Source organism: Schistocerca piceifrons, chromosome 3 (assembly GCF_021461385.2).
Source record: "Schistocerca piceifrons isolate TAMUIC-IGC-003096 chromosome 3, iqSchPice1.1, whole genome shotgun sequence".
NCBI classification, from domain to species: Eukaryota; Metazoa; Arthropoda; class Insecta; order Orthoptera; family Acrididae; genus Schistocerca; species Schistocerca piceifrons.
Genome location: NC_060140.1, coordinates 544,051,054 through 544,068,455, shown reverse-complemented (window position 1 = coordinate 544,068,455; position 17,402 = coordinate 544,051,054).

Sequence of the window (17,402 nt, the reverse complement as noted above, 5' to 3'; positions counted from 1 at the left end):
TAAGTTGTAAACTTGTACATCCTAGACTATCACGATGGGCAGTTACACTTCAGAACTACTCTTTTGAAATTAAGTACATAAGAGGTAAGGACAACACCATTGCAGACACTTTGTCTAGACTTCCACAAGGTATGAATGATACCAACAGTGACTTAGAAAATATAAATGACTACAGGATTCTCTTAATGCAAGACAAGCAGTATCACCAATATTATATTGATATGTGCAGAAACATGGCTGAATTACAAAAATCTGATCCTCACTGGTATAAGATAATAACATTACTGGTAGAAAAACACAATCATCCTTTGACTAAGTATTACAAGTTACACAATGATGTGCTATTTTACCGCCGACATCCAAATGCTACTAACTGGTGTGTATGCATTCCCAAAGAGTCTGAACGTAATTTAATTTGGCACACACTCTTAGTTTGCGGTCATTATGGGACAAAAAAGTGTTAAGCGAAGCTCAGTACATACTGTTATTTTAGCAATATGAGAAGAAAAATTTACAGGGAACTGAAAACATGTGTCTTATGTCAAAAATCAAAACCTCAGAATTTATCCACAAAAACAGGTTTACATTCTATTTTACCTAGTAAACCCCTGGAAATTCTGTGTACTGACATTAGTGGACCGCATCCAGCAAGCTCTGGAGGCGTCAAATATATCTTAGCTTTTTACGATATATTTTCTAAACATGTTAAACTTTATGCTTTAAAATCCGCCACTGCAAGTGCTATAATACGAAGATTCTCAAGTGATTACCTGACGCACGTGGGAAAACCTAAAGCAATTCTGTCAGATAATGCAGCATACTACTCTGGGTACAAATGGAGAAATTTCTTGAAGGACAATAACATTAAAAGTATATTTATTTCGAGGTTTAGTCCACAATGTAACGCGACTGAGAGACTTTTCCGAGAATTAAATCGTTTCATGAGGACCTATATTTCATCAAAACATACTAATTGGGTGTCCTACCTAAGTCTTTTCGAAGACGTACACAATAACTTAAATATTTACGATACAAATTACACACCTAACGAGATCTTGTTCAATTGCAAACAGAACGATCAGTGGATAGAACCATTACCTAAGTTGTCAGACAAGGAAATCACACCTGAACAGAAAATAAAAGAAGTATTGACTACATTGACACATCACGCACAAATACGAAACAAACATCACAGAAACATAATAAAAAGAAAACAAAAATTCGAGGTAGGAATGCTTGTACTACTTTGTACTCATCATAAATCTGTTGCACTCAAACGACGCAACGCTAAGTGGCGTCTGTTATATGAAGGACCTTATATAATTGTTAACATACCGCACCCTGGTGCGTATGTGTTACAACATCGTAGAACTAACAAAATTATTGGGCTATACGCACACCGAGATCTTAGAGCATTTCATGCTGAATAATGTCAAAGTCATACCCATCAAAATATTGCTAAGCAACTCGAAAAACTCTGTTGCTACAGCACAGATAATAAGTAGTATAGAAATTTTCATTTCAGCGTTCCAGAGTCGCAGTTGAAGACAGAAGAACTTTTCTTTCAACGCCGCGGCTCCACCGAGAAGACTGAATATTAAAGTAAAATTTATGATTACGTAGCAGTGAATGACATATTAATTTTTCACGGAACATTTGTTACTGTAGGTACCACTGACTTGGTATGACACCTGACGAACTGACAGACGTCATCTGTGAAGCGATCTTTTACTTTGAGAAATAGATTAGACGCACATCTCTCAACACGAAAAGCATCGATCAGTAGTCAAGGCCACACAGACACTCTACATACACGCACAAAACGCGAGGAATCGAACATTTTCTCTCTCTTACTATTTTGAATATTTATTGAGTGGTGAAAACGCCTGGTCTTGCCTACTGATGTAATGAATGTTGTGTCTAACCTATCTTAATTTCAGATGACATCACAAAAAACATCGATAATATCCCAGCAAAACCGCTAAAGAGGGTGTAAATATCTGCAATTCATGTAATCAAATGTGACACAATGTAATAACCTATAGCGATGTAATGATGATGTAAACATGTTTATGTGCAACTGTATTATGTTTATACTAAGAAAATATATGACGTGTGTATGTATTACTACTTTTTTTTTTTAACTGATGTATCATGTAAAAATTTGAACAAAATGAGTGCCAAAAAGACATTGCATAGTGAACCTCTGTTCATGGACATTAACGAACATTACTAACTCTGCAACTACGCAGAAACCTATGTGAAGGAAACGGTTAATGCCATTCATTATGCATCGTACCTATGTAAACGCGATGAACGATTTCCTTGATTAATAACTACGAACATTTAGGTGAGCTATATTCAGCAAAAAACTGAAATTGTGAAGTGCATAATTCGTGCATCGTCTAGTGACATTACTACAGTACCCAACTTCAAGATGTTAACTGGATTAAATGGACACAAAGTGCCTGTCCAGAAAACAACACGACGGGTGGAAGAATTTTGGTTGGAACTTCAGGGAATGAAATGTTCTCGAAATGTGACGGACACTCCTACCTGGACTGTCCAAGGATCGACGCCAGCTATGTGCCATCCGAGGTTCTGCAACCAAGCTTCCACGGAATGTAAAAAACGAACTGCACGTGGACCAATTACTCGACGGGTCACGTCTGATCTGTAATAAGCAATGCTTTTACTCACAATGAACTGCATCACAACGACTATAATGGAAATAGGAAATGGACACGCTTATGTATTAATCACGTTGTTATACAACGATGTTACTCTGATCAAAAAACTTTACCACGACGATACTAACCTGTAAAAAATTATTGTGCAGCAGATGAATATGAACTGTGATAACGACACGATGTGTATAGGTCAACGCACCTGAAACATACGGACATTTTTCTTTGAAGTATTTCAAAACAATACTATGTAACTAAGAACATTCAACAAGCTGAGTTGTATTGTGTTATAACGAATATTGTAAATTTAAAACTAAGTTACCTGTCATAGAATGTAGTCTTCATATGTAATCTTGGTTGAATATTTTCTTTGTGTAACGACTGAGAAACGCGCGCACACGAACAATATGAACTTCAATACTGTGCCGCATGATCTAACTGTACGACATAACGGCAGTCACACAGACGCTTCTGCGCATGCGCGCACTCTATCTGCCAACATAAGAACTTTTACGGCGCACCCGCGTCATTCAAAGTTGTATATAATGTGTATAATGTAGGTCATGTAAATGGTTGTAGATAACTTAGATTTTCTTGTGCCTTTAGGTGATTTTCTCGCCTGCAGGTGTGTCCTTTCGCCTCGCAATTCAGGGGGCAATATAAAGGCACATTTGCATGCTGAGCGTGAGTTTCCTCGGAAACGCGAGATATTAATTAAATAAATAATCATTGACAAACAAATAAAGCCTATGGCACACAACTGCAGTGCTGTGTCGCTGATAAAACAAAAGCACAATTACGTTACTCGTATGTTTGATTTAGAAAAGAGAGCTCTGGTTGAAGTGGTGCGAGAAGCACGTATTTTAGTTTATTGTCTGGCACACCGTCATATTTCATGTTATAGAAAATTACTGCGAGTTGCAACCATACTAGGCACTCGATTCTGAAAAGAATTTATATTAATAAAAGTAAGTAGGATTATGAACTGTAGGCTTATTCATTGAATATATCTGATTTAACTAACTGTGTAATTTTTTTGTTTAGTAGACAATCACCTCTGTACGACATTTTGGCATGGCTGGCAAATTATTGTAATATTGAGATTTAGATTATGAGTCCGCACATACCGCAGCAGTCTTTGGAAACGATTTAATTACGAAGTCCGATTATTTCAGTTTTATTTCACGGTCAACTACGAGTAACATTGCCTTTACGAAAAAGCCATTGTCAAGCGTCTGATACCGAATAATTAAAACCTGACGACTCATAGGAGAGACAATCATACAGATAAAATAATTAATATTTTATTTTATTTTATTAATTTTATAAGCTTCATCATCTCCCAGTACTTACTGCAATCTACATCCTTCCTATCTGCTTAGTGTATTCATCTCTTGGTCTCCCTTTACGGTTTTTACCCTCCAAGTTGCCCTCCAATGCTACATTTGTGATCCCTTGATGCCTCAGAACATGTCCTACCAACCGGTCCCTTCTTCTTGTCAGGTTGTGCCACAAACTCCTCTTCTCCCCAATTCTATTCAATACCTCCTCATTAGTTATGTGATCCACCCATCTAATCTTCAGCATTCTTCTGTAGCAGCACATTTCGCAAGCTTCAATTCTCTTCGTGTCCAAACTATTAACGTCCATGTTTCACTTCCATACATGGCTACACTCCATACAAATACTTTCAGAAACGACTTTGTGACACTTAAATCTATACTCGATGTTAACAAATTTTTCTATTTCAGAAACGCTTTCCTTGCCAATGCCAGTCTACATTTTATATCCTCTCTACTTCGACCTTCATCAGTTATTTTGCTCCCCAAATACCAAAACTCCTTTACTACTTTGTCTCATTTCCTAATCTAATTCCCTCAGCATCACCTGACTTAATTCGACTACATTCCATTATTCTCGTTTGGCTTTTGTTGTTGTTCATCTTATATCCTCCTTTCAACACTGTCCATTCCATTCAACTGCTCTTCCAAGTCCTTTGCTGTCTCTGACAGAATTACAATGACATTGGCGAACTTCAAAGTTTTTATTTCTTCTCCATGGATTTTAATACCTACTCCGAATTTTTCTTTTGTTTCCCTAACTGCTTGCTCAATATACTGATTGAATAACATCAGGGAGAGGCTTCAACCTTGTCTCACTCCCTTCCCAACCACTGCTTCCCTTTCATGCCCCTCGGCTCTTATAACTGCCATCTGGTTTCTGTACAAATACTCCATACATACTACATAAATGTATTATATCTGGCCAATGAGTGCCAATAATTACTGCAATGACATAAGTTCTTAATAGTATTTTGTTATACTTTATAAATGCTATGCCAATGATTACCGCAATGTGATGACATGAATGGCGTTTTGTAATACTTCGTAAATGCTATGCCAATAATCACTGCAATGAGATGACTTATGAATGATGTTATGGAATTCTCCATACATACTATATAAATGCTTTGTAACTAGCCAATGAGTGCCAATAATTATTCAAATCGGTTAATATACTAGTGTAAGTCTGAATGATGAATAGCATAAGACTTAATGTATCCTTCACCTTCTGGCCTGATTACCACCAGTTACTATGATATCTGTATGTCCTGTCCATCCTCATGATCAAGGAGCACTATATTTGGTATTAGCACTAATTCTGTGTTGATGTAACAGTATGGATTCTACAAGAATGTGGTGTGACATATCAAGCTGTCCTCCACCTTGAATGATGGAGGTGTTATTACGGAGCTACTGTTTGGAGTACCTAATGTACTACCACATTGATATCATACAATATTAATACAACATTTCAGTGTCTTTGCTACACTGATAAATGCTTCAGGGAAGAGAACTTAAGATTGTCTCACTTGGTATCGTGCTTCAGTAGAAAGATATGGACTTTAAGTGCTGCTATTTGCAGCTCACTGTGCAACAACCATGATGCTATCCTTCCCATTCCTTTCCTAGTTCTTATAATATGCTTAAGACTTCTACAGTGTCTATGCACTTTATCTCAGCTCTTAATGTGATCAGTTCATGTAAAGATGCTAAAAACTTCTACATTTCGCAATATGTTTAAATTCTTGTAAAATAGTAAAGACTTTCATTTCTCAATATGTTGAAATTCTTGTAAAATGGTTAAGACTTGTACATTTCTTAGTAGTGTCTGTACTCATAACGTATACACTTTGTCATTTCTTAATATGTTCTGTAGTCAGTGTTTGTGCGCTTTATGTCATTCCTTAATATGTTCTGTACTCATTGCGTATACACATTGTCGTTTCTTACTATGTCCTGTTCACAGTGCGTGTGCACTCTATTTCATTTCTATATATGTGTAACACCCCACCTGTCACTTATCTGGTTTTGGTGTGTGTTCACCCCAGGTAATTGACTAACAGATCAACAGAGAGTGCAAAACTGCCGCAATGTCGGATAATGCAAGGAAAGTAATAAGGCCCTGTGACTCCTGATGGATCTGCAGTGACAGTGTTGACATTAATTGATTCAGAAGTGATATCTTTTAATTCAAAAGGGGTGGATATTGATGTTTTATTGAGCTATTGAACACCAGATACAAATGTTGAACATAAAATTAATTAAGAAAGTGACTTGGGATTGCAACTACTTGATTGAAAACAGATTCAGTCGATTAGCACAGATTTATTTTAACTCACGACCTTCAATCATCACATTACATGATTCTCCTAACTGGCAGTGGTAATAAATTGCGTTTGTAAGATGCTGCACATCGAGCATACAAGATACACCCTACATCTGAAAATCACGCTGTATACAAGCAGAAACGAAACAAAGTCAGTCAAGCGGTGAGAAACGCTAAGCTCAGACATGCCCGTACATTAGCTGACAATAGATGTAGACCAGCTATCCTGTGGAAAAATCTCCGTAGTCTCGGTTTAGGCAAAATAAATGTTGCAGAAAATCCCATGGTCCCAGCTGAAGAACTAAACCGATTCTTCACATTACCTGCAACCAAAATTGATCCGCAAAAAAAACAGAGAATCATTGATTACTTCATTGGGATGAACGACTGTAGCAAAGAAAAATTCTATTTACAGCACGTCACTTGCAGTACTGTCAAGAAAGCCATAATGCGGATTAGATCAGCATCTACTGGACATGATGGTATCACTATCCAGATGGTAAAACTTATTATTGACCAACTACTGCCCTCTATAACAGACATTTTCAACGATTCATTAATCACAAGTGTTTTCCCTGAGGCCTGGAAACTGGGACCAATTAAGCCACAGCCTAAAAAGGACATCGCCACAGCAGCCTCTGACTACCGCCCCATCTGCCTTCTTCCTGCACTATCAAAGGCCTTAGAATATATAGTTCATGACCAGCTCACCAACTACCTAACTACTAACAACCTATTAGACGAATACCAATCAGGTTTCCGTAAACATCGAAGCACAACATCCGCTCTGATAAAGGTGACAGATGACCTGAAACTTGCCATGGACAGAGAAGCAGCGACTATCATTTGCTTCTTAGATTTCAGCAAAGCATTTGATACTGTCGACTTCGACATCTTACTAGCCAAACTTAGCGGTCTAAATTTCTCACCAAGCGCAGTGCAATGGTTTTGCTCATACATGACGTCTCGTCAGCAACGCGTCCTGTCTGGGGATATAAAATCACAATGGCGGCAGGTAGTGTCAGGCGTTCCCCAAGGCTCAGTATTAGGTCCTATACTCTTCTCTCTTTATGTCAATGATGTGTCATCGGTCCTGACCTATTGCAAATACCATATGTATGCTTATGACATTCAGTTGTATCTAAGTGCAAAACCAAGCAATCTCAAGAAAGCTATTGAAAATTTCAATACTGACCTCGACGCACTGTCAAAATGGGCACAGGACATAGGTCTAAAACTAAACACATCTAAAACCCAAGCGGTACTTGTTGGTCACTCTAAGCTCATTAGCCCAAAACATCGGGAATCCGTACCACCTCTTATCCTAAATGGAACAATTATTAACTTCTCGCCCTCAGCAAAGAGTTTGGGAGTAATAATAGATGAAAATCTAAATTGGACAGAGCACGTAACTGCAGTGTGCAAAAAGGCATCAGCATCCCTTCATGTCCTACAAAAATATAAAAAACTCTTCCCTTTCGATCTGAAAAAGAAATTAGTACAAACGCTTATACTCCCAATCATTGACTACAGCGACATTATCCTACAAGGCCTCTCTCAGGAAAATTCCCGACGTCTAGAACTGGTCACGAATGCCTGCGTCCGATATATCTGTGACGTTCGACTTTTTGATCACATTTCATCAGCATATGCAAAATTGTCCTGGCTGCGTGCAGACAAACGCAGAGATTTCCATACACTCTGTCTCATCTACTGCCTTATAAATGTACACTGTCCCTCATATCTCTCCTCGTCCCTAACACTCATGTCGGAACAACATGACAGAAACACACGTTCCCATCATAATAAAATCCTCTCCGTTCCACTGCATCGCTCAGTCACCTTCTCCAATTCCTTTACACTAGCGGGAACCCGACTCTGGAATAACCTCCCTCGTTATGTTAGAGAACTTAAAAACATGACCGGCTTCAAAAAACAGTTAATGACGTATCTACTTAAGCAACAGTAATGCCTTCCTCTGTACATGAGTGCACTTCGCCTCATTACTTCCCTCTCTCCCCCTCCTTAAACCTCCCTTACCCAAAACTCGCTATACTAGTAAACATCTACTTTACACACCAAAATATTAATGTACATCTGCACAAACCTTCATTACTATTGCGAATCTTTCTCATGTTTGTCATTATTATTTGATTTTTTTTACTGTTATTATTATTGCTTTCACCACAATCGGTATGTATAGCACCTGATGTAAAAATACTGCCAGCATTTACTTTATTAGGTCTTAGTCATGTTTATCATTATTATTTGATTTTTTGTTTTACTGTTATTATTATTGCTTTTATCATAATCTGTATGTATAGCAACTGTTGTAAAAATACTTCCGCATTTACTCTATTAGGTCTTAGTCACTAGTCTTTATTCATATTGTCACTAGAGTAAGCTAATTTTCTCATTTAAACTATGTTCATGATGTTACTCTGATGTGTGAAATGCTACATGTGTGGAACACTGGTCCAATGTAAGAGAGGGCCTGATGGCCCTAATCTGATCAGGTTAAGTAAATAAATAAATAAATAAATAAATAAAGTGCAATATATCAAAAGTAGTTCCTATCGACTGACCCAGGCGTAATGTGAAGTGCGAGAAGAATACACGGCCCATGAAACCCTCATGGAAACTATGCTGATGGGATCCAACAAATAAATCAGTGGCCAGAGTGGGTGCAATATCATTGAATACAGCATAACGGAGCGTCGTCGTTCTGTGGACGTTGGCTGACCTCATGGTGCTGCAAGGCTGTGCTTGTCTATTCACTCCTAGCTATTTTGCTCAGTACTTAGCTGAACCAAAACTTTCTATCTCCAAGCTCAATCGTTCCATTTGCTAAGTCCTAAACTGCAGAGATGCTCACTCTTTCTCAGGCATGCTGAGTAAAGAACGTTACGTCCGCACTCTAGGCAAACTGGGAACGGAAGACCTCTACTGAGACTTCTGCCAGTCCACTCTTTGCCTTGGTTTCCCCTCCAGCAAAATCACTTACGCCAATTGCAGTGCAAGTGCGTTAATTATGCGTCGCTTCCCAGTGCCAACCTGGGCCTGCTCTGGGAAGTGAACAAACTCCCACAAAATATCCCTTCCTCTCAACTTCTTCTATTTATCTCTCCCCAGGCCACCCATTAAGGTTAGCATCTGCACAAACTCCAAGTTTTCCGGAATTCTGACTCCCAGTGGAGTACTTCAAATTCCTTGGTCCTATGTTCCCATCGGTGGCCGGCGTATTTTATTCTGTCGCTCTTCGACTTATTTACTTCAGACTCTGTGGACCGTGAATTCAGTGTGAAGTTGCTATAGTCACAAACACGCATATTTTGTCCTCTGTTGAATGCTCCACCAGAGCTTTGCACGGCTCTCTCGCATGTTTCAAAGGAAGCGGGACAACGGACATTTATCAACAGGCGTACAAGTTCTCCGTCTGTTTCCCGGTACACCAGCATGGAGTCGGGGTCAACCACCCACTCACTGTCCCTCGTCTTAAGGCGGCTAGAGGCCGCACACCGTTACCACTTTCTCAGAGCTTGAGCCGCCCTAAGCTGCCTATTGTCGCTTCCCTTAGCCGCTCCCCCAGTGGGCCACAGTCGACTCTAAATACTTCCCTGGGGTAAACTAGCGTCCAGTAAATCGACTCGTTTCCACAAGGTTTTCATGTTATGTGAATTACTTTAAAACCATCACCCAACATTAATTAATCCACACTATACCTTCAAAAAGATGCATTGTGCCTTGTCAGTCATTTTGTTCAGCCCTACTGTTCGCTCAACGTGAGTTAGGTGATATTTAATGACTTCATGTAAGGGGCGTAGTTCTTGCCATCTTACATATGTTCTGAACTTATATTATTTATTAATTATGTTATATATATGTATATACTCTGTGACTGTAGACTTAGTAAACTAAATAGGTTATAGAAAAATTTGTTGCGTATGTTGTTGTTGTTGTTGTGGTCTTCAGTCCTGAGACTGGTTTGATGCAGCTCTCCATGCTACTCTATCCTCTGCAAGCTTCTTCATCTCCCAGTTGCTCATGGCAAGTCCAATTGACTCACTATCGCTGCCAAATTTTGCCCCCTCCCCCTCCCTCCAATGGAGGGTTATGTATGTGGTCCATGACTAAGTAATTAATTGCTAGCACACTCGAGCAAATGTAATTTCAATGGATTGCTCACGTGCTGCCGGCGATACGTAAGCTATAACAGGATCTCAGAACAAAGAGCAGTGTTGGCTGCAGTAAGAGCAGTTGCTGTAGGAGTAAGTAGTAGCTAGCAGTCTGGTGTATCGAATTGGCTGGGCTGACCGTAGGGAGCGATGGCGCTGCCTGAGCGATGTAGTATAAGGTAAAATCAGCCGAGCGCATATGTAGTTTGTTAAACTAAATTTGTGCTATTGTTATATCAAGTCCCATGTAAATGTTCCAAAAGTAAATCTTTTAATAATAATCTCTTTAATATCATTGACTTTTTGACAATCATTCATCTGAATTTAAGGAATTAGCTAATTTCTCCAATCTATGGTCATCCCGATTATCGTAAGGAAAAATCAGCTGTTTCTCTTTATAAATGACAAATCTGGCAGCCAGCATTGCACTGGGCTGTGCCAAAAAAATATTCTTACAGGAGCACACATATACGCGTTATCTGGCGGCTTCATTGAGGTAAGAATTTTCAATTTATTCGAAATGATCTTTCAGGGCCATGACGCAGCACTGCTGACGTCCAAATTTACCAGTTCAGATTCACAGTCAGGTAATTATTGAAAGATTAAATGTGAGCCACAATTATATTGAGAGATTAGTCAGGTTATTATTGCGAGGTTACGGAATAATAAACTATTGGGAGGTTATGGAATGTTACACATATTTTTTTCGGATTCGAGGTTACAGTGAATGTCAATGATATATAATTATCTTTACTGTCGGGAGGTTACACTAAATGTGAATGTTATACTTTTTTGTAACTGTTGGGAGGTTACAACCTATCTTCAGCGATTTAATGTCAGTACAGCAGTCGTTATTTGGAGAGCTGTAGAACGTTGAGGTCGCCATAAATCAGTGTTCCACAAGGCAGCGGAACGATAAACAGCATTAGAAATAACATTACATTAAAATCAGTGCATAAAATGCACTTGAATTTGCCTGTGTCGCCCACATATCACATTGATCAATAGAAATTTCGCCCAAACGTTGATTGTTGCATTTGTTTAAAAAAGCTGCTCAAAATTCTATCACTCGTAGCCCAAATGGCCAAATATCTTCCAGTCTGTCCGCTCGGACGGTACTCTGTTATTATAACCACTTACGATTTGCAATACTGGGGTGGGATTTTTGTAGAGCGGAAGGGGTATGTGATGGTAGCATATTCTACAATTCGATCGTAGGTAAAATATTTTTTTAAGATGGGCAGCTTGGATTCGTCCTAACCGACTACTGCCTGCATCCCCACCCCCTCAAAAAATTATTTACGTTCTTGTAATGTTTTATTAATTGAAGCTAAGAATCTTACAGTTCGCATACATTCGTGCACTATCAAATGACTAGACACACACAGTTAAAGGAGAAACATGCTATATCAAAATTCCTTCTATTGCTGTGATCGATTTTATTTTATTACTAAATAAAGTATCACAAGCAGTTTTCTCGAAATTCTCCAACGACCGGGATGGATTTGCGTACTGAGGCGCAGAGATAGTGACCCAAAGACACGGGAGGCGATGTTAATTAGTACCAACCCGCCTCCCGATTCCAGAGGCAACCAAGACCTTAGTTTACTGTGGTTTCCCATTTTAATTTTAGGCGAATGCCGATGTTGGTTCCTTACTAAATGCCTCGCTACATTCCTCCCCCACCCCCCTTTCTTTCCTGACAGATTTCAGTTCTCTTTAAGATCAAACCTCACTGCTTAAATGAAAAGAGCTGCATTTAAGGCGAACAGAATATCCGTTCAGTGGCTTCCAACAATTAAAGCTACACGATAAATTGGTAAACATGCGACACCACGCGCTACGTAAACTCCACGAATAAAAACGTGATTTTCCGTGGATCATACCCCGTGTTCTATTAGTTATAGAGTAATAGGCTCAAATGATTAGGATTACCCTTGGGCTAGGAACCATTTGTATACCCACAGACAGCAACGTCTTAATGTTACTATCCTACGCTATAAGGTCATAAGTCAAAATATCAATAATTACACTCACCTGCTTAAGCGAAGGGAGCACACCGATTGGTTCTTTTCGTAATTCACCTGGTCTTTAAGATGCTTTTGGAGACGCCACTAATTCATGAGCCGTTCACTAGAGAACGCCACAAAAGCGATTTTTACCAGAAGGAAATTTTCACTCTACAGCGGAGTGTGCGCTGATATGAAACTTCCTGGCAGATTAAAACGGTGTGCCGGACCGAGACTCGAACTCGGGACCTTTGCCTTTCGCGGGCAAGTGATCTACCAACTGAGCTACCCAAGCACGACTCACGCCCCGTCCTCACAGCCTAAATTCCGCTAGTACCTCGTCTCCAACCTTCCAAACTTCACAGAAGCTCTCCTGCGAACCTTGCAGAAATAGCACTCCAGGTAGAAAGGATATTGCGGATACATGGGGGAATTAAGGCTGTGAGGACGGGATGTGAGTCGTGCTTGGGTAGCTAAGTTGGTAGAGCACTTGCCTGCGAAAGGCAAAGGTCCGAGTTCGAGTCTCGGCCCGGCACACCGTTTTAATCAGCCAGGAAGTTTCATATCAGCGCACACTCCGCTGTAGAGTGAAAATTTCATTCTAGAAACATCCCCCAGGCTGTGGCTAAGCCATGTCTCCGCAATATCCTTTCTTCCAGGAGTGCTAGTTCTGGAAGGTTCGCAGGAGAGCTTCTGTGAAGTCTGGAAGGTAGGAGACGAGGTACTGGCCGAATTAAGGCTATGAGGACGGCGCCTGAGTCATGCTTGGGTAGCTCAGTTGGTAGAGCACTTTCCCGCGGAAGGCAAAGGTCCCGAGTTTGAGTCTCGGTCCCGGATTTTTGCCATTTATTTGTACCAAAAGTGAGCCTCTTTTTCGAAGATGGCTACTCTGAGCAAATGGACTAAATTTTTAAGTTATATTCCTAAGATCGTGATGTTTAACAACTTTGAAAATTCTCTTTATGTCTTTATCCGTTTCCGAGACACAGGAGTCCGAAGACATCATACTTGTAAAAAGAATGCGTAAGATCCGGTGTGTGGCGAAAACCTAGTTTATAAAGTGACGTAGCACGAATGGATCAGATAAGGCCATATTACAGTACAGAAGCACATGCAATTTCTTTCCCCTTTCACATAAAATCCGGTCTGAGCTCTAAAATTATTTTGACCATACTTCAATTTCGCTTTGGGTAAACTATCAAAATTTTACTGACTTACATATTTCGTTTCGTATGAGTGACATGCCCTGCCGTAGCAGGAAAAACAAGGAACCCAGCGGAAAAGTGCTCCTATCGGAGCATAGAAAGGTTAATATGCTCAAGATTGACTGAAAAGTTGGGGTACCAGCTACCTCATTCTACCTTTGTCAGCATCTTTAAAATTTTTCCCAAAAGTTTGGTATCATAACTTATTCGCACATTTTAATGCTGAGAGAGAAGGAGACGTTGGCAGTGAGAGAGAGACGGAAAAGTAATAAATCTTGGGCGACTGCAGACGGTAGTTCTAAAACAGAAAGAACGAACGAGACGACGGTGTGAGAGAAAGAGAGAGACAGACTGGCAGTGGAACGTAGTTCACAGTATCAGGACAAAGCAGGAAAAGTGTGAAGGAGACGGTGCTTGTGGGAGAACAATAAAGAAACGGAGGAAGTGAGATAGTGATGACAGCGAGAGACGGAGTCTGTATCAAATACAACGAAGAAGAGAGAGATACTGACAGTAAGAACAGACAATATCAGTGAGGAGCAATGGAAAAGATATTACTGTAAGAGAGGACAAGGGAGAGACAGTGGCAGTGAGAGGATACAGTAATAGTAGGGCAGAACGAAAGCGTATGGCTGTGAGACGGAAGACAGTGACAGTTGGACCGACATAAAGAGATAATGACGATGATCTGGGCTGAATGAGTGAGTGAGAATTGAAAGTCGGAGTGGATTGGTATGGGCGACTGTGAGCAGATTACAGTTTGGAAAGCTTGCGGGAGTGAGGGGTGAGGTGTATGTTAAAAAAATGAGCGCGAATATCTTCGAGTGCCAAAACGTTTGGGAAAATTTTTATTGGTGTTGCGGAAATTTGAATGAGGCAACGGGTTCCCCACTTTTTAGTCAAGAGCCATTAAATGAATAGGAACATATTTACCCTTCATGCGCTCCGATAGCAGAATTTTTCCGCTGGTAAATAATTAACCAAATTCTCTTCATTTACGCTGAAGCCTTTATCTGCAGAAAATGATCATTCTCAACTGCTAGAGGTGACAGATGAAATATTAAACGAGGAAATTTACGAAAGTGTAAGGTTGAATAATTGCAATATCTTTGCATTTTCATCACTAACAATTGTTGTAACTCATCTGTCGAACAGAATAGTATCAGATCTGCTTATTCCAACAACCCCGTCGATAATAACCACGATGGTTGAAAAATTCACTCTCGTAGATTCCTTGTCATTTCCTCCGCTCATATCGAGACTTAAAAGACGAAATGGGTAAAATACCTTTGGTGGGTAAAGTGAGATTAGAACATGGCTGTTCCTTTGTGATTTGTAGTTTACAGCACTCCTAAGTAGCGAGATTATGTATGTGGTTGGAGAGAACACCGAGGTTATTGTAGAAAAAAATGGTTTATTGTTCTTTACGGAAATTCTATATTTTATGGAGTAAGACTGACAAAATGCAGTATTATGAAAAGTAGTGTTATATAATGCACTAAAGGCAGGAAAAAGTCATCAATATGCAGGATTAATGTGTAAAATATGTCACATTAGGTATAAAAACTCAATAGGTGCAATATGCATGAATTTACTTGCAATGAAATCCGAATATGCAAACATGCACGAGAAAGCCATGAGACTGCCTCTTGTAACGACATGATACGAGTAGTATCGATTTGTTTAAAACGACTGAAATTCTATGGAAGCAGTATGGGTTACTGCGTCCTTAGTACGCCGATTTCGGCATTCGGGAAGATGACAGTGAACCTTGTATTATAAGACTCAGGTGTGTTTTGATAGAAAAGAAGCAATAAATTATATTAGAATCATAATTCACTTGGCAATATAGTTATCATATTCCTAAAGAAAGGAATACACTGAAGGGAAAAGAACCGTAGCGCCGAGAAAGTATTATGAAACATGAACTACAGTTGGTTGGTGTGTTTCTACATCTGCAAGATGATGTCTATTATAATTTTGCGCCAGTCGCTTAAGAATGGCTCTAGTGCCGCCAGTAAGTGGATGCAAATCAGGTGTGCTTTAAATACACGCTGTAATGGTCGCGAGTGTATGTTACCTTTGAGATGGGACGTGGTTAGTTGATGTTAGGCAAGAATGCCTGTGAGGCGACAAAGACTTCATTGTCAACACCTCACCCAGTTTGAACGGGATAGTGTAACAGGACTGCGAGAAGCTGTGATAATTCAGAAATAATTGGCAGAAGTGTAGCCAGTGTACGTGATTGCTGGGAGTGGTTGCCACGACAGTGTACGGTATCAAGAAGACCAGGCAGAGTGTGGCTCTGGCGGATAGTGTTGCATCTGATGCAGCATTTTGAGCAGTAGTAGGCACCACAGTGACACAATGAACTGTTACAAATCGTTTACTTCAAGTACAGCTCCGAGCCAGGCGCCATGTAGCGTACGTTGCTGTAACCCCAAACCATCGCTATTTGCGACTTCAGTTGCGTCAAGCGAGAGATAATTGGAGGGCAGGACGGAGGTCTGTAGTGTTTTCTGATGGATGCTGGTTGTACGTCTGTGCCAGTGATAGTGATGCCTGTGTGCTGGTAAGGAGGCCAGTTAAGGGCTCGCAACCAACCTGTTTGCATGCCAAACACACTGGACCTACAGCCGGAGTTATCGTCTGGGGCATGGTTTCTTTGACAGCTTTAGCAGTCTCGTGGTTATCCCATGCACCCTGATTGGAAATTTGACATCAGTCTGGTGATTCGACCCATTGTGCCGCCACTCACGAACAGCTTTTCAGGGGTGATTTTCCAACTGGGTAATGCTGTCCCACATACCGCTTTCGTAACCCAACATGCTCTGCAGAGTGTCGAGATGTTGCCTTGGCCTTGGCGCTTATCCGAGCGCACAACACCGGCGGAGTAACTACTCGTTATGAGAGCGCACGGACAGTAGGCTAAGGATTCGTCGAGTCATGGGGCGCGTCCAAATGAAGTCTGTCGTACCAGTTACCTTTTGGAAAAACCCTGTTCATCCAAGAGCACTGAATATGGGGAGTACGTTCAGAACATTTCATGCAGGTGAACTCCTGCTTGTAGAGCCGGCTTTAACATACAATCCATTCTAGTTTACTGCTATTTGCGGAACGTCACCCCTATTGACAACTGCGAATATTAAATATCATCTGTAGTTTATATCAATAATCAGCTCTAAATTTCCAACTATTTCTGCCTCCCTCTATTGATATTATGTCTGCTCTAATAAGACTATACTTCCATGATCTCGTGGAAAGGGTGTCCATATTTTGTGGCTGCATTAATATTTGCTGGACTCTCTTTGGTTCTTCAGATAGCTTGTAAGATCAAACTTTAGCAAAGATAGCCACCTATCATAGCATGACAGCATATTCAATGATTGGTATTGGCGACTGGAATCATATTCAGTTGTAGGATTATTTTGCTTCTTGGAAGTAGCCTCTTGATGTCCACTCCGCTTCCACCAGAGTTTCATCTCTTCCATGATTTAGTATCCTAGCTGCCCTCTATATATGTCTGCCTCAATTATCCCTTTGATGAGCGTAGTGAACTGTCGTAAAAGGTGGATATGGAAGCTAACTATGTGGTGTCTACTATCGTTGACTGCTCTGTGTTGGCTCCTATGTAGTGCGTGTGTTTGCTTTGTCCTT